The 24,140-nt window shown below is 42.0% G+C and overlaps 1 protein-coding gene across 10 annotated transcripts in view; it reads right to left on the bottom strand.

Annotated features, from left to right (window-relative positions):
- Positions 1-24,140, bottom strand: part of PDE8B (phosphodiesterase 8B) — a 239,647-nt gene that overhangs the window by 191,162 nt on the left and 24,345 nt on the right. The window lies entirely within an intron of this gene.

Genomic DNA, 24,140 nt, shown 5'->3' with positions numbered 1-24,140 from the left:
AATTGGAAGCAATTTTTTTAAAGTTCATATGAAAGAATATATTAGAATTGATAAGAAAATTTTGTAAAATAAAGAAGAAATAAAATGACAAATGTTCTTCACCAAATACAGTATTATAAAACCATTACATTTTAAACATTATGTCATTGGCAAGGGAATACACAAATGCATTAGCAGAATAAAACTGAGAATCTAAAAAAGATCCAAATGTATGTTGAAACACAGTAAGTGATGAAAAATGGAAATGAGGGAATTTTTCAAAAATGGTAGTGGCTATAATAATTAACTATCTGAAAGGAAACAAAAATTATGTGAGATAAAATATACAGAGTTCAAGTGGATTCCAACTATTTTTTAATTGTAAGAAACTCAGCAGAATGTGTTATAACCTCAGCATCAGAGAGACTTTCTCAAGCAAGTCACAAAATACTAAACCAGAAAGAAAACAACAGACATTTAACTTTAATAACTTTATGGCAAAGACATCAAGTCAAATGACAAACAGTAACTGAGGAAAAATCTTGCCAGACAGATGAAACAGTAGGCCCAAAACTCTTTCACAACGGAGAGGAAAGGGGTGCCTGGGTGGCTCAGTTGGTTGAGCTTCCGACTTCGGCTCAGGTCATGAAATTACCGTCTTTGAGTTTGAGCCCCATGTCTGACTCTGTGCTGACAGCTCAGAGCCTGGAGCCTGCTTTGGATTCTGTCTCCCTCTCTCTCTGACCCTCCCCGGTTCATGCTCTGTCTCTCTCTGTCTCAGAAATAAACATTAAAAAAAAAAAAAAAAAAAAAAAAACGGAGAGGAGGAAGACAGGTATTCCAACAGAAAAAATATACAGGGGATGAATAAGAAATCCAGAGATAAGGAAATGCTAGTGGATAATACATGAGAAGATACTTATTTGCTGTCTTGTTTATAGCACTAAAAAACTGGCAACAACTTAAACATTCATGTGATGAAACTAGCAAATGAATTATGGCAAATCTATATGATGAATATAGAATATTATATATTATTAAAAAGAATGAGTTGGATCCATATGTATTGAAAATAGAGGGACTTTCAGGTATCCAGATTTTAGCATTTTTGCAATTCCTCAAAAAACTCCACAAGGTACCAAGTGAGAGAGTGTGCGTGTGCATGTGTGTGTGCATATTATATAATCATGACTAAAAGGTTGGGACAATCACACATATACATACACTGTGAACACTGGTTACTCTGGAAGAAAGGGAAACAGAATGTTGACTTTTACTTTGCACACATTTATGTTGTTTGTTTTGCTGCAAAAAGTATTAACTGCTTTTGTAACTTGAAAAAAAATTCACCAAAGCAAATTTTAAAAAATCAGGAGCTTCTGGTTTCCCAGGAGATAATGACAGTTGACTAAGTGACAGTTGAATCTCTCCCAAAACCATAGAGATCAACCAAGACAACAAGTGAAATCACCCATAACTCATGTCTAGAGCCAAGGCTCAAAAAACAATTGGCAGGGCCCAGCACAAAACGAAAATGAGGGGCCCCAGCCAGGGCAGAGATATCAATCTCCCCTCCCCAGGGGCCTATCACTGCCAACAAGCCTGGACTGGCAACCTGCCAGGAATTCCAACTTCTGTGCTAGGATACACTATGCACCTGGATCAGTGGGAGATAAAAGGCCCCCTTCTGAGTCACCTGCTGAATGCTCTGTGACAGTGACAAACGGGGACAAGGACAGCCGCTGCTTTGCCCTGATCCCAACCCCTCCTGCACACACTTCTCTGGTGGGTCTGGAGGAATGGACAGAGCACAGGCCTCACTGGGCCACCCCAGCCAGAGAGAGGCAGTGATCACAGCCTAGGGGCAAGAACAGGTGGCTGACGCAATCCAGGAGAGGTAGAGAGCGAAAGAGGAGGTAGAACCCAAGCGGGAGGCTTTCGGGCCCTGATACATGTCCACTGTGCCATCAAATTTCACTTACAAAACACAAACCTAAAGATTAAATTATTAAGAATTTCAAGACAGTGATGATAGAGCGTTCAACTCCAAGTGTGAGGCCCTTCTGAGAACTGGGCCCTGTCGAATTGCATGGTAGCTTGCCCAGGAAACCAGCCTGCCTAGAGCATAGCCAGGGATGGAGCACACTAGAAATTTCAATAAATGCACAGGGAGGTAACAAACATCTGAGATGATCAGAAACCTGGCTAGAGAAGAGGGTCAGGTGGTACGTTGGGATGGCAGAACAGACCAAAATCACCTCCAGAAAGAGCTTCCCACCCTGAATGTGGAAACACTGAAAACAAGCCTGATGATTCTACTTCCAGGAAGACAGGAAGCTGGAGGGTCACAGCCCCCCGATGCCAGATGGTTAAGGGAAAAAAAGGACACAATCGAAATTAAGGGCCCTTTGGAAAGAAAAGCGATTCACAAAATCGTAAGACACATCAACCCTCCTTTTCTCTCCCCAGTAGGCCCTATTTATGAAAGAAGCTACACCTCCCTGTACACAAACTAAGAAACCTAGTGGGCTCTCACCTCTGCTGGCAGAGAATCACCAGTTACTGCTCGAGTAGCTAGGAAAACAGAAGACATTTCAAGACGAACAGAAAATGGCAGACACGAAAGAAATCAGTCAACCTTGAAAGACTAATAGTGAGAAAAAGAAAATTAATTCCAATTAGGCTTCTTTTCATTTCAAGTCACAATGAATGTTCCAACCATTATTCAACTGTATTTCAGAAGTAGCATCCTGGTAGAAAAGAAAAACAAAGAACCCAAAAAACAAAGACTGGAAGATCAGCCCCTTTCTGAGAAAGGCAGAAGGAAACGAAGTGGGTGCGTCATTCCACACCTGGCGTTGAGGGTTTGGGGTAACAATACAATGACTGCAAAAAAGAGGCGGTGAAAAAAACCATTAGAGATGGAAATCTTGAAAGACAGCACCAACCTATCATTCTCCAGGGCAATGATTTCAATTTTTTTTTTTAGCGACTCAATTTTCTACACCAAAAAGCATTTATTCAAATAGTTCGCGGAGATCTTTCCTACCTACTTTTGAGACTGTTTTTCACTGTGGTTCTTTTCTGAGCACAATTCCTATCTACTTTAAAATTAAGAGATTCACAATGTCCAAGGCATCTCTCAATTTCTGAAGAGTTAACACTTAAAAAGTTCTTTGGAGGAGTCCCAGTGTATGTAATCCAGTTGCTAAGCAACAGCAATCTTTTGGAACGGTGACCCAAACGGATCTGAAAGGTATATGCAAAATTTTCCAAGGGAAGATACAATCATAAAGATCATGCTCTTTATTGATTCCACACAATTTCCAATGCCTTATTTCTATTTAGTAACCTTTTAGGCCCCATTAATGAGGACAAAATGAAAGCACACTTCATATCGATAGTAACATAAACACCTAAAATATAAAATACTCCAATGTCCTTTTAGTCCATTCTACACTCATACTAAATCCATCCACTCAGGAGTTATTTATGTATCAACTAAGAGAGAAAATACTTTATTATTGTATAGTGCATTTGTGACCAATGATATCACCTAACATTGCCTTTCTGTAAGATTCGATTTCAAGTTTCACCTCAGGGCTGTACAACTAAAACTTCAGGTACAGGTTCCCCTTGGTGTCTGAAAGTGGAGCATTTCTATAAAACCTTTAGTAAGCAGCAATGGCATAAAGAAGCAACTACCACTCGTTTCTATTGAAAAAAATTTTAACATCTCCAGACCTCAAAAATACCCTCTCTTGGGCTTTTCTGATACCTTAGGACACATCTTGCTAGCAGATACACAAAAGAAATCACAAAACACACAGATGCTCACAGACGCAGTTCAAAGCCATGGCGGCTGGATGCTGAGATGCTGACTGTAGCTCCCAGGAAGGAGCTAGGTGACACCTCTCTCACAGCTCGAGGTGCGCCCTGCCTCTCTAAGGGCTGGCTGCAAAACAAACACTGAATGCTATTTTTGCTTTTCACCTTGTTTCATGGAAGTGAAAATCCTTTTCGGATTTCTTTTGTTTGTCAAAACCAGGTACTAACATTGGTCTTTCATTAAACTGAAGCGGCACACGGCAAACTTCTGAAAAAGAGGGGTACCTGCCTGTATCCTAAGCTTTTACTCCAAAACTTGTGTTCCAGTTTTCTAGGCTGCCTTTGGAGAACAATGTCAAATAAAGAATGGTGAAAGGTAACAATATTCATTGTAAGTTGTTTTCATGCCAACGAAATTCCAAATGAATAAAATACCTACATGGGGCAATTTTCTATTTCTTTTTCTCTAAGGTTTCTCTAAGAAGCAGAATAAAAATGTTAATATTTTGAACAGCTTTTACCAATCATTTTGAAGGCCAATGCTTCAGAGATAGCAATTTGGGATCTAAGAATGTAAAGAGGGAAAACTGCTAAAAAAAAAAAATACACATTAATAACACGAAAAGGCACTTCTTATAGTCAACTATTTTTCTCTGCAACCTCACATGCATTAATGACTATGTGTCTCCAGGTAAAGAACACATTTTCAAATACTACCTCAGTATTGCAATGACGTATCCTTTAAAATACATACCCAGGCAAAAAAATAATAAAATGAAAAAAAAAATACATACCCGTTCAAACTAACATTGCAACATACTTGGAACATTGTTTTCTTCATAATTGTTGTGAGCCAATATATTCATATATGAAAATACAAACTGCCTTCCGAAGGGTGCCTGATGTTGCCCAGAAACAAGTGGGATTGGCTTCTGCTCCTTGTACACTAATGTTCTTACTACTTTTTTACTGAGGTACATTTATAGGCAAGAAATCAGTTCTTTCACATAAATGGCATTTGCTCTCTGAAAATATAAGGCTTTACAATAGGATGTGATGTGATGGTGGAGAGACTAAACTGATAAAATACAAAGTGGAAGGGTTGAAATGGGAATTATCTGCCCAAACTCGGTAACAGAAAAATTTATGGAAATATTGATCTCTTTTTTTCCAAAGCACCAGTTATCAACCATTCAAAAAACTTCTCGTACCTCGAAGGCTCTCTCTGCCAGTTGGAAAGTACAGGTAGCAATAACCTCCCTTCCAGAGTATCAACACCTTTCCACTCATTCCAAGAAGAGGAAATGGGCAGATACAAAAGTATCTTCCTAAACAAACACAATTAACAGGGCCACCAATCTTGCTGCATCCAAGTCAAAACAGGAACTTACTTGCACCTCTAATCATGGGACACTGGGAAAATTAGGACCAATTCCCAATGAGGACACGGGAAAATACTGAATAAGGTATCTTAAAGCATTCTCTCAAAGGCTTCAAAGAAGTATCAATATAGTGAGGAATTACCAGGTCAAATTCTAGATCAGAACCCAGTTGGGTAAATGTACTATCCAGGATTATTTCCTAATTTGAAAGAAAGAGTTGTGAAACTGAGCTCCTTGTTTTAAAAGAGTCAAAGGGGAAAAGGAAACTAAAGCGAAAGCTGGGGGCCACCAAAGGTGGAGAATGTGAGGAACCACCCGAGGATTCATCTGTGGCCCTAAAGGGGAAAAGAGTGAGCTGAAGTGAACCAGTCATTGGGCACACTCAAAGCATGCTTGCACCAGCTAGGTCATCCAGGGAACCTGCAGCCTTGAGCTCAGATTAAGCCAGTTAGTGCAACCACCGAACCTTGGTGGAAGCAAAGAAAAAGATAACCAGGCACACGTGACAATATAAATGAAAACCAAAAGAAACAACAGAAAGAGAGCCAGCCTTCACATTCTCAGATTATCAGATGCAGACTATAACACAACTACACTTACAACATTCAAAGATACTGAAACCAAAAAGCCTGAAATTTTCAGAAGAGAAGTGAAAATCGCATGTTAAAAAATGATTTGGTAGACTTGAAAAGAACCAAATAAAACTTCTAGAACTAAAAAGTAATAATCCAAATTAATAAATCAATGGAAAGATTTAACAGCAGATAAGCTACAGTTGAAATGAGAATTACTAAACCTTAAGATATCAGAAAAACTATCCAGAATGTATCACACAAAGACAAAATGGAAGAGAGAGCAAGAAACACGTGATAGAGACGTGAGAAGGTCTAAGATGTATTTACTTGGAGTTTAAGGACAAGAGTCAGAAAATGAGGGAGAAGCATTGTGTGAAGCAGTCATAGCTGAGGATATTTTAGGACCCATAAAAGACACCCATCCATGGACTTAGAAGGACTAACAACTCCCAAGCAGTCTAAATTAGAAGAAATCCCCACCTACACACATTGCAGTGACACCGTGGAAAATCAAAGACCAAAAAAAAAAATCTTAAGAGCAGCCAGAGGAAAAAATACAGATGACCTTCAAATGAATCACCCTCAGAATAGATACTTCTCAGCAGCAATGAGGGAAGCCAGAAGACCGTGGAGTGGTATCTTCAATGTGCTGAAAGAAAATAACCACCAAACTAAAATTCCATATGCAGTGAAAATATGCTTCAAGAATGACAGGGCAATAAGGCTATTTTTAAACAAAAACAGAGTTTGCCAGAGAGGTCCCACACCAAAAAGGAATAGGGGTGCTCTTCCGGCAGAAGAAAAATGGTCCCAGGAGGAAGGAATACAAGAAATAACAAACAAAAACGGACACACGGGGTCAACCCGAATAACGCTGACTGCAGAATGCAGTAACGTTATCATGAGGTTTAACACGTACATGGAAACAACATACAAGACAACAGCAGGTAAGTCAAAGGGAGATAAACCTGCTGTGTTCTTGGAGGCAGAGTGGTGCTGAGTCACTTTGGACTTTGGTAAGTTAGAGGTGCATTCTCTATTTTCTCCAGTGACCAAGAAGAGACAAGAAACACACTAGTGGGAGGGGGAAATCAAATGATTTAAAAAAAAAAAAAAAACCACACAACAAAAACGCAATCCATCTAAAAGAAGGCAAAAAAGGAGGGAAACAAAACAGATGGGACAAACAGAAAATCAAAAAAAAAAAAAGTGGTAGATTTAAACCCAAATATATCAGTGACTACATTAAAATATAAATAGAATAAAACATAGCTGGTATGGGATCAGAGCACTTTAGAATTAATAGGCGCTTTAAAGCTATTCTGAATTCCAAATTTCACCTCTCTCTGCTGTTTAACCCTACTGCTGTTAGGATAACATCTAAATTCTAAATTCTTTAGCATGCCTCTTGTGAAGGGCTCACCACCTTTTCCACCTTGTTTTCCAGCCCTCTTGGTGCTCCCATAGCCACACTGGGCCAATACAGGACAGGGCAGCTATGGAAGGGGCTGTGAAATGTTCAGTAAAATCTCAAAGATGGGGCACTTGTGTGGCTCTCTTGATTTCAGCTCAAGTCATGATCCCAGGGTCATAGGATCGAACCCACATCAGGCTCCATGCTGAGCATGGAGCCTGCTTAAGATATTCATTCATTCATTCATTCATATTCCCTCTCTCTCTCTCTCTCTCTCTCTCTCCCCCCCCCCCCCCCCAGCTTGGGCTCTTTCTCTCTAAAATAAATTTTAAAAATTAAATCTAAAAGAACACAAACTTTAATGATATTGTATGTTTTGTGATTATGTTGGTAAATTAATTACCTGAAACACCCTGACGCTGGATAATTGACCTTGACCAGCTATTGCACAATTGTAATCACATCTGTTTCAATGATTTCTGTGTACTTTATACCAAACACAGGGCCTGACACATAGTAGGTACCTGACAGCTAACGAATGAATGAAGTACACTAATGTGGGATGCTGCCCAACTACTAATCCTCATGAGCCTACATTAACTTGCAAGTTATGTAAATCAGAGCTGATGGCCTCAAGATGCTAATACCAATATTCTCAACCTCCTCCGTACATGATCACCGTGACCATCACCATCCTAGCTAACCATCTACAGATCTCATTATGGGCAAGGCCCTGTTCCTAGGAACTTTTCACAGATTGCTGAATAGTCCTAACAATGCTCTAAGGTACTATTACTATTCCCATTTTATACATGAAGAAACCAGAGGCACAGGTAAGTTAAGAAAACTTGCTCAAGGTTACAGGACAAATAATCGGCAGAGCTGGGATATGAACCTGGGCAGCCTGACTCCAAAGTCCAAGCTCTTAGCTATTACTGCCAAAAAGCTTCCCGAGTTATCAAACTGTCTTCAAGAACCCATAATGTGGCTGAAAGATGCTACTATAGATGGCTATTTAATAAAGAGTACCCGTATTATGTACTTTTATAACGTGACCTAGAACACATCTCATGATGTTCAGCTAAAATTCACTTGCAGAATCATGATACATCTCCTGTAGCCTTTCCTACCCTCTCTCTGCACCTGTGAAGAGAGAACTCAGTGGTCCCAGAAATATGTCTTGCTCTCCAGAGTTGACAGCAAAGCCCCAGCACACCAGTGACCCAGGCTGAGAAGTCAGTACAAGATGACTATCAATCATCCAAAGCTACAAAGACACTGAGAGACCTCCCCATAACCCAACCCAATCCGAGATGTTTAACCCGTCTATTTGTTAATTTGTAAAAGGTTGCTTGCGTAAACAAAGATAGGACATACCCACCTAAAGAGCCTAGCACAGAGCCTGATAAAGAGTAGCATGTACAATAAATATGAATTTCTTATTCCTCCTTCCAGTATGATGACATATCCACAGGTGCATGCTTGTCCCCTTAGATATTCGTCTTTTTGTGTTGTTTGTGCTTCTGTTGTTCTTTTTGAAACAGAGGCAACTGAGTAAAGCAGCACTAATTGTGTAACAGGGACGTGTGCACACAAGCCTGACCTCCAGAAGGAACCTCTGCACACACCGTCTTACAGAAGGCCTGCACCCGCCTGTAATTGCTGTTTTTGTTTTCACAAACCTTCCTGCTTTGCAAAGAATCAAATCCAAGCCTCCAGATGCCTTAGCCAAATGATTTCTTCCGTGCTGGAAAACTTGCCCTAAAAACTTCATTCCCCTCATTCTTATCAGCGGCAGATCAAGAGCTGCTCAACAGCTCGCTTCAGGTGACCAAGAGCAAGCAGCCTTGACTGCTGAGAAGTCTGGATGCCACTAATGCCTTCCCCAATTCTCCTCACTCTGCATAGTAATTGCTACAAATGTGGCATGTTGCAGCCCACACGCTTCTGAGACATCCATTACTTCAGAAAATGCTGTCAGGTAAATTAAGGACAAAGACAAAACTTTAGTTCTAAATTTTCCTGCTATCTCCTGGAGTGCCAGCACTTTATTTTAAGCTCCTTTTTGCCACTTGGTGGATATGACCATTACAGATCAGAGAAGGCACCCCACCTCCCTGAGCCTCTACATCCCTGCCTAAGGGTCAGAGGCCAGGCCAGGGTTCGACTTTGCCACTTACAAGCCATGTGGCCTTGCAACCCCTCAAATTCTCAGACTGAGAATTTCCTTACATCTCACCATAACCCAGCACAACGGTGATGAGTGAAGTGTTTATGGTGTACCTTTTGTAAACAGAGGGTAATTAAGTGTAGTTTTCCCTGTTATGAAAATATGGACCATTATACTTATTCAGATACAATTTATTAACTGCTAGCACCATCATTTGGAGAATTCTGCTTGTGCTGTTGAGTGTAAAAGGCTTTGCGGCCAGATCCTGGATCTATCGACAAATGAATGTACTGGGAAGCCACATGCATTAGTCAGCCCAGGCTGCCTAACAAAAACCACAGATTGGGATCTCCAGAAACAGAAATTTGTCTTGCAGTTCTGGAGGCTGGAAAGTGCAAGGTCAGAGTGCCAGCATATTTGGTTTCTGATGAGAATCCTCCTGCTGGCTTGGGTGGGGCCTTCTCATTGTGTCCTCACATGGCCGACAGAAGAGTGAGCTCCCTGATGTCTCATAAGAAGACTAATCCTACTGGATCAGGACTCCACTTTTACGGCCTCATTTAACCTTAATCACCTACATAAAGGCCCCACCTTCAAGGCATGGTGGGGGGCGGGTAGGGTTTCAACACAGGAACTTTGGGAGGATATAATTTAGTCTACAGTACCATCTCTGGTATGTCAATCTCCAGACATTTTCTGGCATAACTAGATCTCCCTTCCCCCCACAGATAAACGAGATTCTGCAAGCGCATCTCACATATTGTCTGTGTGGCCTGAACACAGTTGTTTCATTGTAGTAGGTGCACGTGGAATCCTTTCTTGCAGCGATGATGTACACTGGGGTGAGGAAGGTCTTGTCACTCAGGGCCAATGACTGTGTTGTGGATGAGCAATAAATTGAAGCTATTGAATAAGTGAATTTGATTTGGGGTTTCCATGTACTCCTTGAAGATACAGAGCATACCACTCGATGTACAGCCGTGCTCAGTCCCTCGTTCGCTGTCCAGATAGGGAGCTCCTGGTTCCTCTAAGCCTTGGCCAACCAACACTCACTGGGAACTGACCACAAAGCCTGGTACTGTTCTAGGCTGTCGGGATCCAGTCGTGAGTAAAACAGGCAATGATCTCTGCCCTCATGGAGCTGGAAGTCTGGCCAATGCTTATTATGCCTTCACTTTCCATTACTGCCTTTTGTTTCAGGGTCAGAGCTGGCTCTGGAAGCCCAGCAAGGGACTATCTGCAACTTTGGGAATACCACTGAACCTCTCTGCACCTCTGTTTTCTCAGATGTACCAGGGAGAAAAGCAGGTATGACCTACATGCGCTGTTCACGCAAACCAACACCATGCTTCAGCTCTTTCTCTTCTGCCTACTTGTAACCTCAGACTTCCTTGCGTGGGTTCTGGAGAGCATGTTATGGGAGCAGGGGAACCTTCTTGAGAGAAACCAAATCTTTCCAGAACGCGGGCCCCCAGGGAGGGACAGGGACACATTTTACCCGGTACCAGGAGAGGGACTCCCCCAGATATACAGGACAACTCTGCAGGGATTTTCTAAGCATTAATGATACAAGCAGAACCCCCAGCCCAAAGCCTGGCATGTGCTACATGCTCCACAAAAGAGGTATTGAATTCAGAGCATGGCTCTACCTCCCCACTGACCTAAGAGCCATGTCTGTGGCCCCATATGCCGCTGGGAATGCAGTCACTGTGATAGGACATGGAAGGAGGCCCGTGTGAGAATGATGCCACCCACGTTTGGGACCCTGAGGACCCCGGCACAACTGCAGTGCCAGAACGGTGACTCTTGAGTCGAGTCCTGGAGGAGAAGCAAGAGCCCTGTGAAGAGGCTGAAGTAGGGAACTGATGGCCCAGAAGAAAGAAGGGAAATGTATGCCTATGTGTCCCTGTGCTGGGGACAGAGAGTCTCAGGAAGCCAGAGGTCTTAGCATTCTGAGGGTGAGGTGCTACCCACAGAAGCCAAGTTTTGAGTGCTACTAGGACCCTACTGTACCTGGCCTGGAGAAAATATCCATGCCCAAGGACGAACATTAACTACCTGATTTGTGCATTCTATTTATATGTGAAGCACTGTTTACTTGCTTTACATATAAACATAACCTTTGTAACAACCTATGAGGTGGGAACTACTGTCATCCCCATTTTATAGATACAGAAATGAAGGCACAGACAGGTTAAGTAACTTGCCTAAAGTCACACAGGTGGTAATCAGGAGAGTAGAAATAAACCCAGAGTCTGAGAAGCTCTTACCAGGAAGTACATCATATTATTGGCTGCCTCCCTCTCCTTAATGAAGTTCAGTAACCATCCTCAAGAAGCTCACAGTTCTCGAGCCTCCTCCAGTAGACCATGGGCTGGCTACATTTTTCTGTAAATGGCCAGATAGTACATATTTCTGGTTTTGTGGGTCACTTGGTCTCTGTCACAACAACTCCACTCAGCTACTGTAGTGTGAAATCAGCCGCAGACAATACAGAAATGAATGAGCACGGCTCTGTTTCAATAAAACATTATTTATGTTCACTGAAATTTGAATTCAATATAATTTTCACCTGTCACAAAAATGTTCTTCTTCTACTTTTTTCCCCACTATTTAAAAAACGTAGAAGCCTTTCTTAAAGCTATAAGCCGTACAAAGACAGGTGGCAAATCAAATTTGGTCCTTGGCCAAAGCCTGCAGATCCCTGCAGTGGACACAACTAAGTATGGCTCTGCCTTTGTTTCCCCACCCCTGACCTCGGATGGCTGGGGGGGGGGGGGGGGGGGGCCCACTAACTGCCCTGGGCCCTGCCCCTCACAGAGGCACTCAGTTATCTCCAGATCAACAAGGTAGATAAGCAGATTAAGCATGCAGTGCAATAAATCCATCAATACATTCCTGTTTTTACATTATAACCAGTTGAGGGGAAAAGAAAAGAAAGGTGACCGGGAGACAGAAGGAGTGATACAAAATACACAGTATCCACCTCCTGGGGCTGCTGGGAAGACCAAATGAAATTGTGTAAACAGGACGGTAAGCGCACACACAGCCTGCCTCATGGGATGAAGACCAAAGAGAACGCAGACATGCGGCAGGTATGGGAGGCCCCAGCATGACCACCTCACTCTATTGTCTGAGCTCCAGGTTGCAAAAGGACAGGCCTTGAGTTCTTTATCTGCAGAGAGACTGCGGATGCTCAAGAAGTAGCTGTTGGTGGTGATGATGAAGATGAAGAGGAGGAGAGAGGAGGAGGATGTTACCCACATGCCTCCTAAAAGAACCTAATGTTTTGCACCTAATGTCCTCGAAAAGTTACAAAGCACTGATGGAGATTCTTTGGTGTCAATTTGACTGATATTTTAGTAGAAAATGTGTAACAGAAGGGGTTGATATCTTTCCTTTAGTCTCACTAGTAAAATCTAACCATGATAAACTAGATCTCCAAATCATACGTACGTATTATCTTGCTAGATTAGGAATGGATCTAGCTTCTTTTAATATTTAAAAATGGCTTAATTCCAGACAGCTCTGGACCCCCCACTATTTTTGTTTTTGTCTGATATCCTCCATAACTAGTAATCTTTGAAACACACTTTAAAACTTGCTGATGTAGATGAAATATGCTTAGCTAATATCTGTTATCTTCTCCTTAGACACCTTTGCTAATGATATCTGGTCACCTCTCTTTTCTCTAATTCTCTCTGTAATTAAAGGGTCTGTGCCAATGTTTTCTCTCCTTTACTAGATACCTTTAGTGTGGGAAATGACATCCCATCTTCCTGAAATTAAAATTCCCACTTTCAATGAAAACACACCCATCTCTTATCCCTGTGTGATTTAGAAACTTTCCACCTGTCTCTGTAACACACACAGGCTCCTCCAGCTTCAGACCTTCTGCTAAGGTCTTGGGTGAGGTCAAACACGTTCCTGTTCAGAACTCTCTTTCTTTTAATAGCCTAGGCTTGTCTCTCCAGAACGCTCTTCTACTTGGGTGGCATGTAAAGCATGTTTAGGTATTGCTGCTACGGGTCCATTATCCCATGGGAACACAGTGTCTCTTCGGGCGAGGGGGGACGGTCCTCAGGCAGGACAACACAATGCAGCACTCGGACATCAGTCTACCCGCGTGCAGCCAAGTTTCAGGGGTTTTGCTTCCTTCACCAGTACTTTTTCTGTGATTCTTCCATTTCAACAAACTCTCCAGTGACAGCACTGAAGTTAAAATGAAACCATTTGGTGCTTTTTGTTTTAGTCATTTACCAGAGCATTTTTCAGAAGGGCAATTTGAATTTTAATTAAAACTGGCGCTCACAAGATGACATGTAGACCGGATTCTACTCATGTATAAATAACCTAGTGTACTTCGGCCTTGTCATTGGCCAAATAATCCAATACCAATATCTCCATCACTGGGGGCTAGTTAAGATCATTTCTAGTAAAATATTCATTTAAAAATGTTATGCCCACATTTCAATTATTCAAAAGCATCTGAATTTCGGGGCACTTGGGTGGCTCAATCAGTTAAGTGTCCGACTTCGGCTCGGGTCATGACCTCACGGTTTTTGAGTTCGAGCCCTGTGACCAGGCTCTGTGCTGACAGCTCAGAGCCTGGAGCCTGCTTCGGACTCTGTCTCTCACTCTCTCTCTGCCCTTCCCCCACTCACACTCTGTCTCTCAAAAATGAATAAACGTAAAAAAAAATGTTTAAAAAAGTATCTGAATTTCAATTAACTAAGCAATTATTTAGTACCCATTTCATGCAAAAGACCAATAAGCATGTAAAAAGGAATAAAGAAAAATATATAATTATTACCTCCAAGAGCTTCCTGATTTGCATTTTTACAAAATAAAAATATTTTGCCTTTCAAATTCAGACTTCCAAATATGGAAGAATAAAATATTTAAGAAGACTTTTGAATAATATATAATTACAACCAAGCAGCATTTTGATAAATATGTTTGCAAAACTTCCTGGGAAGTGATCAAAGTGTTATTCATTTCAGTAAAAACATAGTGATTTTTTTAAATGTAAAAATGGAGGATGAACAAGACAAGAGTAAGACAGCTGCAAACAAAAACTACAATCAACAGAGGAAATAGCAGCCCTTGAAAAGAAGTCTTTTTCCAGGGCACTCACTAATACACCACCATTGGAGGGGCAGCTCTTGGAGGAAACATCCAGAAGGTAGGGCGATATGGTTACCATAACTCTACCACATACACGCCATGGCTGTTCTTCAGTAAGTACTGAAAGTAACTCACAACAACATTCAAATGTTTATTCAAATACTTTCATGCGCAGAAGTATAGTTGAAAGCCTATTGCTCTCGAATCTCAAGACAGAACCTTAACTGATGTTCGATATGAACTGAAATACTGAGAGGAGGAAAGTAGTTACAGGCCATGTATTTCAACACATTTAAAATAACTTGAGGCAGTAAATAGGCATAATCATATAGGTCACAAAACCATCACAGTAAGAATAACTACTAATATTTATTAAGCAGCATATGAAGAACATTACCTACATTACCTCACTGAACCACACAGGTGTGCCATGGAAGCACAATGATTATTATCCATTTTGCCCAAGAAGAAATGGGGATTAGGGACATTTGGTAGCTTGACCAAGATCACACAGTCACTAGGCGAGGACGCCAAGACTGGAAATCAAGTATGCCAAATAGCAAGGCCAGTTCCCAACCACCATCCCTGACACTCTCATGGGATTAACGTGTTCTTACAGCAAAGTTCTCATTAGCCATTTGATTATTTCTCTGGAGAAATAAGAAAGCTACATTGATTTGCTGAAGAAACCACAAGTGTCTGGCCAACCTGCATTTCAGATTTTGCATTTAAAGGCTCCAAAGTTATCCATTAAACAGAGCTACTGTAGCTCTAGAAAAAACGGCAGCAAGAATGCACCACCTTCTTCACCATCACCACAAACAGCACCAGAACTTTTTTGTGGTTCAAATCCTACCTTGACTTGATCCCACACCAAACTCATGCATGACACATGCATATAAAACAGCCAGAGGTTCTGGTTAAGATGGAGTGAACACACTTCATTTTGACTCTCCAACCTAGGGCAATTATAAAACCTGGAACAGGTTTGCAACAGAATGCATGGAACAGTTATTTGAGAACCCTGAAAAGTAAACAGCAGCAGGTAGATTGGAGAAGACAACCAGAACTCAAAGTATCATCAAACTACTGGTGAGCTGATCATTTTTTCCTCACTGGTATCCCTTGGCCTGTATTCAGTGCGCTGTGAAAAACATTAGTGCTCTCAAAATAAACTCCAGAAGAAGCTCTAGTTCTGGCTCAAGGAATGGGAAAGGGGTTTCCTAACACTTTCAGGAGAGTTGGGGAGAGAATTCCCATTTTTAAAAAAAAATCTTTCTCCATTCTCTCACATCCCAGCCTTCAAGCTACCCTGTGAAAGCAGCAGCAGGAGTCCACAGGAGACTAAAACTCTAAAGAAAGGAAACTTTTTCTCTAATTAGGGACGCTGTGTTCTGGAGAGGGTGTTACCGTTACTCTTTTTTCTCACTCCATCTTCTCATCGCTTTGCTGCAAATGTGGCCACAGTCAAGACAAGTGAGACAAAGAGTGCAGCAAAGTGAAATAAAGAGAGGTCCAGCTTTCTGGCCAGAGGACCAAGAATGGGAGCCCTAGAGAGCTAAAAAAATAAAAATAAAATACCAAGAGATTGCAAAGAAGGAAGAGCTTGGAAAAGCAAAACCATAAAGCTGTTCATGTAGTTCTGAGGTCACCTCCAAGTTGCAGACACATGGATCTCATGCTAAACAGCATACCAAAGACTTTGAAAAGTAAATTATGCAATAGATCCCCTCCCAGGTCACAGACTGGCCACTGGGTGGCATCCACAGCAGACTGCTCAAAGAGCACTGTAAAGTCTTTGAAAATGGACCCCATATGGAAACCACGGCCCAAAGAAGGCTAATAGGAATTTGTAGCTTGAACCGAACTGAGTTGATTCCCTGCTCAAGCAAAAATATCACGATTTATCACGTGATTTATCAAGATATGAAGTCTCATAGCACAATCCAAAATTCCTAGACATCAGAACCGGGAAAGTGACAACTTGCATGGGAAAAGATAATCAAGAGATGCCAACATTAAGATGACAAAGGTGCTAGAATTATCTAACAAAGACTTTAAATCAACTATTATAAATATGGTCCCCAAAGGGTTAACACTTGAAACAAAGAGAAAGCTAGAAACTTTCAGCAAAGAACAGGAGATATAATGAAGAACCAAATACAAATTGTAAAAGTGAAAGCTAGAATAACCAAAGTGAAAAACTATATAGGTTCAATATTAGATGGACATAAAGGAAACAGCTGGTGAATGTAAAGATAGATAAATACAAGTTATCCAATCTGAACAGCAGAGAGAAAAAAACTGATAAAAAATGAACAGTCTGATGACACACCGAACTGTAACAAAAGGTCTGACATTACGTCCCTCGTGTCTGAAAGGAGAGGAGAAAAAGTATTTGAAGAAATAATACCTGAAATCTTCCCAATTTTAGTTAATTCTGGTGAAACCTACATATTCAAGAAGCTTAGCAAACTACTACTACACAGAAAATCAACTAGGATGTGGAAGAACTGAACACCATCAAACAGCTGAACGTAACTGACATTTATAGAACATGTGCCCGACAGATATCATCCCATTTCTTTCCTTTCCTTTACAGAAAAACTGCTCAAGTAATTTTCTAATGTTGCTGTCTCCAAGTTCTCTGATTTATTCTCTCTTTCAACCACTCTAAGCAGATTTCTGCCTCCACCACTGTGCTGACACTGTTCTGGTCAAGTTCAGCAATGACTTCCATGTCACTAAATCCCGTGATCCAATATTGGTCCTCATCTTACTTGATCTATTAGCAACATACAACATGACTGATCACTTATTCTTTGCAACATTACTTGTCACTTGGCTTTCGAGTCACCATACTCTCTTCCTCCTACCCAGTGGTCACTGATTCTCAGGCACTGGCTTTCTCCTCATCAACCCAATCTCTAAATGCTGGGTGCTTCAGGACATAGTCTTGTATCTCTTCTTTCTATCCACACTCACTCCTTTAGTGATTCCATCCCAGCTCATAGCTTTAAGTGTCATCTATATAGTGATTACTCTCAAATTTATGAGAGTAATAGGTAGGACTCTGCCCCTGAACTCCAAACCTATACATCCCAATGTCAGAGCAGTATCTCCACAGAGATAGGGTCCATAAAGGAATTCCAATTTAACATATTCAAAACTGGTCTAGCTATTATCACCTCTTTTTTAAAAAGTACTAATCCCCACCTCAGTGATTTTCAATTACTCAAGGCAAAAAACTTTGGTTCACTCTTTTTCTCAGTATAGAGGCAATAAAATGTAGTAATCAAAAGTAAACTCTGGATCCAGACCACCTAGATTAGAATCCTATTTTCATCACTAACTAATCTGTGACACTGCACAAATTTGCCTAAACTTTCAGCAGCTCAGTATCCTCATCTATGGGATGAGGATAATAATGGTACCTCCTTCACCCTGGATTTGTTACAGGAATTAATTGACCTAGTATGTGTAAAGTATTTAGCGAGCATATGTAAACATTGGCTATTATTTTTAAGATCATCATCACCATCTCATGCTCCCACATATAATCCATCAGAAAATATGTCACCCATGTCTTCAAAATATATTTGGAATTTGAGTACTTCTTACTACCTTTGCCACCAGTGTTGTCAACTAAGCCATTGACAGTTCTCTCCTGAATTATTCCAAGCGGCTCCTAACTTGTCTCTTTCAGACTATTCTCAATGCAGCAGGCAAAACAATCCCAGTAAAATAAATCACTCTTCTGGTCTGAACTCTCCAGTGGCTCCTATCTGGTTTGAAGCAAACATCAGAGTCCTTACAGACAAACTAAGCTGACACATGATGTGCCCACCCTTCACCTTTCCAACCTCCCTTCCCCCTCCGTCACATGTTTCACTCCACAAATACAGGTCCGCTTGTGGTTCTCAAAACGCAAACATATTCCAGACTCAGGGTCTCCCTCTGTCTAAGATACTCTTCCTCCAGGTATCCATGTGGCTCTCTCCCCCTCCTCTTTCAAGCTCTTTCTCAAAAGTCACCTTTCTGGTAGACCCTCTCTGACAATACATTACAGCAGTTTAGAGCCTAGACTCCACAGTGTTCCAATCCTGACTTTGCCACTTTCCGGTGGTGTGACTTTAAGTAAATTACTTAATCTCTCTGGGTCTCAGCTTCTTCATCTTTAAGCAAGAATAATAATGGGGCACCTGGCTGGCTCAGTTGGTTAAGCATCTGACTTCAGCTCAGGTCATGATCTTGTGGTTCATGTGTTGGAGCCCTGCCCTGGGCTCAGTGCTGAGGGCTCAGAGCCTGAAGCCTGCTTCGGATTCTGTGTCTCCTTGTCTCTCTGTCCCTCCCCTGCTCGTGCTCTCTCTCTCTCAAAAATAAACATTTAAAAAATTAAAAATAAAATTAAATAATGAATAAAAGAAGAACGGTAGTAGCAATGTAATAAGGTTGTGAGGATGCGATGAGTTAGCTAAGCAATTACACTGTTTAGAACAGTGCCTGGTATATGGTGAGGGCTGTCATATTTATTTAGACACAATGCATTATGAGACACACCATTATTTTACCCGCCACTAATGAAATGGTGTCAATTAAAGTAGCAGATACTGTCAGTTATAAGCTGCATCCCAAATTTAGAGCTGTAAAAATGTTTTTTGAAAAAAGTCCATTTTAACATTGATGAAATCTGATGTTAAGTGCCAGCTATTTTATAAGGTCATTTCTTCTCCCCTTCCCTAAATTGTTTCCCTCCCTTACACCCATCACTGACGTATTTGTCTTAGTCAGTTCAGGATGCTATACTGAAGTCCCATAGACTGGGTGGCTTCTAAATAACAGACATTTATTTCTCCCAGTTCTAGATACTGGACGTCCTTGGGCAGGGTGCCAGCATGGTCTGGCTCTGATGACAGCCCCCCTCCAGGTTGCAGACTGTGGACTTCTCATTGTGTCCTCATATGGCAAAAAAAAAAAAAAAAAAAAAAGGTGAAGAAACCCTCTGGGGTCTCTTTGATTAGGACACTAATTTCTTTCATAAGGGCTCTAGCACATGACCTCATCAACCAACCAAAAACTCTATCTCCTAATACCATCACTGGGGGGTTATGATCTAAACGTATGAATGAGAGGGGCACAAATATTCAGTCCATAGCAATATTTATGTTTTACTTATTTTTTTATTGGTAGTCTCCCCAACTAGAATGCAAGCTCTAAGACGACAGGAACTTTTGTCCTTTTTTTACTGCTATAATTATCTTGAACATTATCTGACACGTATTAGGTCCCCACAATCATTATGTGCTCAAGAAATAAATGAAAGTCTAAGTGAAAAAGAAGGATAAGAAAGAAACATTTCTTTTCAATAAGCAGATAAACACAGTTTCAAGATGTGTTTAATGAATGGATAAAAATGGTAAATGAATTACAGCCTAAGTTGCCTAAGAGTAAGGACCTCGTTTGTATTCCCTGGGCCGAGGACACAATAGGCACTCAGTGATCACTTGCTGAAGAAATGACGGCATGAACGAAGGTACTGTATGCAGTCCCTTGGTCCTTGATCTCTAAGAGAGTGAGTCCCCAACAGGGAGAACATGAGCATGGCCCAGAGAATCTTATTCCCATACTGGCAGGCCAAGCACTAAGGTACACATGAGAAATGGGGGTAAAATGCTGGACAGTTTCTAGCAAAAGCTACTCTGAATACTTCTTCAGTTTAATAACACACCCAAAAATCAAGGAATATAGCCAAGTGTTAGTCTATGCCCCAACTTGGAGTTCACATGTGCACACGCACACATCACAACATATAGATAGATACTGTTAAGAAGGTAGGGCCACGGGTTTACTCTGTGATACAAAAGGGGCCCTGGAGTAGCTACGGTGTGAGGTAAATGATAGGTGCTAGCTTCTTTAGGGTTCATCTATGGGATAAAGGCTGTTGTAGTTATGCTGAGGCCAGGCAGACTAAGGATGGTCCTCAGAGATGGGTGGTGAGGTGACTAGAAGGGAGGTCTTTCCAATGATGTAACGATCACACACATTCACCAGGTGTCAGGCACTCTGCTGAGCATTGGGCACATATGCTCCTGTCTGATTCTCACCCACAGGAAACAGGGATTACTCTCACCCCACGAAAGAGATGAGAAAACAGCCTAAGCAATGACACTTATTCTCAAAGATGGCACATGCCCTGGGACAGTCTTAGCCTCACGTGTCTGGCCTTAGGTCTAGGAATCTTGAGCAGGACCTCTGGAGGAAAAAGGATAAAGCTCAAACTGCTGTGAAGAAGCACTGGGTAAGGAAGGTCACACTGAGGTCTCTGAGAGACTGGACAAGAGCTGCCAGCACCTGAGGGCAAATCAGAGCATCCAGCTTTTGAGTGGTCTCCCTGCTTCTTCTCTTCTGTCATCGCTGAGTCTTCAGTCAATTCCTCCTGAACATGACAGTCTTGTCTCATCTCTGCTCCAGGGAAGCACAGACAGGACCTCTCGGTGGATGGGTTAGTCAGACTACTCAGGTAGGGAGGAGGCCCCCACTCCCACCCTGAGGTCAGCATGGGGGTAGAAGCAGCTGGATCAAAGCAGAAAACAACACACTGGGGAATGGAGTTGAGAGCCACCAAGTCCCTTCACGGCTAGTTTCTGGGGGGCATTTTACCAACAAAGGTGGCACTCCAAACACAATGTCAATACTGGACGGTCATTCAGAAACGATAAGCATGTGTACCATGTTGTCACCAAGAATGCATTCCAACTCTACAACAGGGCAAACAGCCGAAGTTATAAGAAGCACTTCACAGGAACACACGGACCTCGGCAAGGGATCCTAATAATATGGTTACAAGATGGCATTCTCCTGGTTGTGGCCCTTCTGGACGGCCTAGGGCTCTAGCCGGCCTTGGTCTTTAACTCTTTAAAGGTACCTCCTGGCTCCTAACAGTTCTTTTGTATATAACAGGTTTACCAGAAGTACCCATCACAAAGTAGGTGTTCAGTAATACATACCAAATGAATGAATGAATGAATGAATGAATGAATGACAACAGATTTGGGCCTTAAATGCCACTTAATGAAATACTGATTTCATTTGGCTCACTTACCATTATCAATCTTAGGACTCATGCCTAGAGTCAAAGTTTTCCCCATTAAATCCAAAAAAACTTCAACATATATTAAACTTGCAAATATTAATAAAAGATTTTTTTTTTATTTTTTTTAACGTTTTATTTTTGAGACAGAGAGAGACAGAGCATGAACGGAGGAGGGGCAGAGAGAGGGGGAGACACAGAATGGAAGCAGGCTCCAGGCTCTGAGCCATCAGCCCAGAGCCCGACGTGGGGCTCGAACTCACGGACCACGAGATCGTGACCTGAGCTGAAGTCAGACGCTCAACCGACTGAGCCACCCAGGCGCCCCAAAAGATATTTTTAAAAGGTCTAAAACAAATGAGCAGATTTAATTCAATGCAGTTAAGAGTCTACTGTGTGCACACACACGCACACAGCTGGGGGGTGAGGAAAGAAACCCCGGAAGCTGTATCTCCATGGAGGCAGATGAATTACTAAATACAGTATAAAATCTCCGTCTAGTTCAGTTCTCCTAAGTACTTTCATTTGACAGTTTATCCTAATAAGCTAGTGATCAAGATACAAGCAGCATCCATCATACCTACAATGCTAGAAAGTTTGCCTTCAATCCACAGCAGAGGGAAATATTTCTTCCTTAAGGGCCCTTGTAACTACCACAGGAAGTCCTGGCCGACGGACTCTGCTCCAGTGTCTGCTCCGGGCAAGCAGGGGTGTTGGGGTGGGTGCTTCACAGAGAGAGCAAGCGCATGGCACCGTTTCCTTATGACAGGCCCTTGTCACAGCACAAGACCCTGCCAAAGAACAAAACCCTGGCTACCTTGCTGAGAATCACAGGGTTGGGGTACTGCATTCCACCTCACTTCTAAGCTCAGAAGCTGGGGTCAGAAATAACACTCCACAGCAATAAGCTCCAGGGTGAAATCATGGTTTTCTTACTCGAAAGACAAGCACGAGAACAAACTGATGAGCTCCCGTCACTACATACAGCCAGGCCCTGGCCAACGTGAATTACATTGCCAGTGAAATTTTCCCATACAAAAGACTTGCTACTCACAGCAATATTCCCTTTAAAGTTATTGGATTTTTCATTACACTTTTTTATTTTTTTATCCATTAACCCTGGATTACATTTTTTTTATCATTAAAAGATAAATTAGTCAGACAAGGCAATGATGCACTTGGTTTCCATGACAACGCTTCACAAAAAAGTTCAACCTGCTGCATCACCACAAAGCACTCTGAAAATCATTTCCTAGCAACTCCATAGGCACCCAGAGACACAGACCTTCATCTGCCCTTTCCTCAGACCTAGGAGAATTACACACATGACGCCAGAGAAAAAGCAGGTCACCCGGTCACCACAAACCTTTCAAGTGGGCGTATTTCATCAATGTATGGAGCAACATGATCCCCAGCTTTGCCTGCAGGAAGACGTGCGGCTATCTGGACCTCTTCAATGCTGCATCTTCCTCTCAGGAGTAGGCTACAAAAATGCTACACTGAATTCCACTTGGGCTAATCTGACATGAAGACAAGTGACCACCTTGGAATAATTCACACGTATCTATGCACTATTCAGAAAAAGAGGAATTTATTTAAACATCACCCTCTGCCATTCTGAGAGACAGCACAGCTGTGTTTCAATCTTCAAGCAGTGCAGTGGTAGGCACTTATGTATTGTAGAAAATACAAGAAAAATGCAAAGTTTAAAAGACTTCATAATGAAATTGACCATGTAAAAGATAAGAAGTTTTTGCGTAAGTAAATGTGAAAAATGGTGGCATTTTTTAAAAGTGAGAAACCAATAGGGTGCCTGGGTGACTCAGTCGGTTGAGCTTCCAACTTCGGCTCAGGTCATGGTCTCACCGCTCATGGGTTCAAGCCTCGCGTCGGGCTCTGTGCTGACACCTCAGAGCCTGGAGCCTGCTTCACATTGTGTCTCCCTCTCTTTCTGCCCCTCCCCCACTTGCACTCTGTCTCTCTCAAAAATAATAATAAACATTTTTAAATTTTTTTTAAAAATGACAAACGAACATTTTTCTCTACTTGCAACATTTCTTGAAGTCCTCCAAAATAACACCTTCTAAAATAACAAAAAATAGAATATGCTCACTGTAAGAGAGTTGGTTAATTGGTCTCCAATTGCAAACCACCACCCCCATGCACCCTGTGCTCTGCTGTGGGCCCTGTGAGGCTCACCTCTGTGGTCTGCACCGTTGGCCTCCCTTCTCAGCTGGCTTCAGGTTGGGCATATCCAATGGGAGGCACTGGCAGGGCACTGGAGGGTGGGCAGAGATGGAGGTTGGGTCATTTCTTCCCCACTCCCTGCGTCAGTACCCTGCCTGGGCAATAACTTGTGCCTTCATGAACAAGGCTCTTTCCTCTCCTGGTCCCTTCAGCCCTAGGGCTGTTAAGGGTTTCACAGAGTTGCCAGCAAGGGCACCTCCCTGTCTTCCCTAATCTCTGCTCACACCTCTGTAAGCAGAATCTCCATTTAAGTTTCTTCATTAGAACCATCTGGGACAGGGGCACCTGGCTGGCTCAGTTGGTGGAGTGTGTGATTCTTGATCTTAGG

Source organism: Lynx rufus, unplaced genomic scaffold (assembly GCF_022079265.1).
Source record: "Lynx rufus isolate CCGP_SWC_20201006 ecotype Redwood Valley unplaced genomic scaffold, mLynRuf1.p SCAF_1, whole genome shotgun sequence".
Classification (NCBI taxonomy): Eukaryota; Metazoa; Chordata; class Mammalia; order Carnivora; family Felidae; genus Lynx; species Lynx rufus.
The sequence above is the reverse complement of the archived record's forward strand: the minus strand, read 5'-3'. Positions and strand labels throughout refer to the sequence as shown.